This window comes from Penaeus monodon, chromosome 22 (assembly GCF_015228065.2).
Source record: "Penaeus monodon isolate SGIC_2016 chromosome 22, NSTDA_Pmon_1, whole genome shotgun sequence".
Classification (NCBI taxonomy): domain Eukaryota; kingdom Metazoa; phylum Arthropoda; class Malacostraca; order Decapoda; family Penaeidae; genus Penaeus; species Penaeus monodon.
In genome coordinates this window covers 28736051-28736439 of record NC_051407.1, presented here as the reverse complement: position 1 = coordinate 28736439, position 389 = coordinate 28736051, and positions in this window count along the sequence as shown.

The window sequence follows — 389 nt, the reverse complement described above, 5'->3', positions numbered from 1 at the left end:
CCGGGCATCTATCTGCTGTTTTTTTTCAAATGAGGAATTATGAGTTAGATATACTATCAGCTTTTCTTGTATTGTGATTATTGTGATGTTTTGTTATAAGCATTATTTAAATTATTATTATAATTATTATGAGTATCCTAATGCCATTATTTACATTATATTATATATGTATGAATATGAAATAATAGTTAGTTTAGAGGTTTTGAACACAACATATACATAACAGCATATACTGTGTTCTAATTTCCTTCATATGACACTTAACATAGCATTGTTTACAGTATCTGTTGATTACCCCCTTTTTGTTATGGCTCGGGCAAGTCACTGGGTCCCAACATAGTTTTCCTATTGGTTTCCTAACTGTATAATATACGTGAGGGAAACACTCT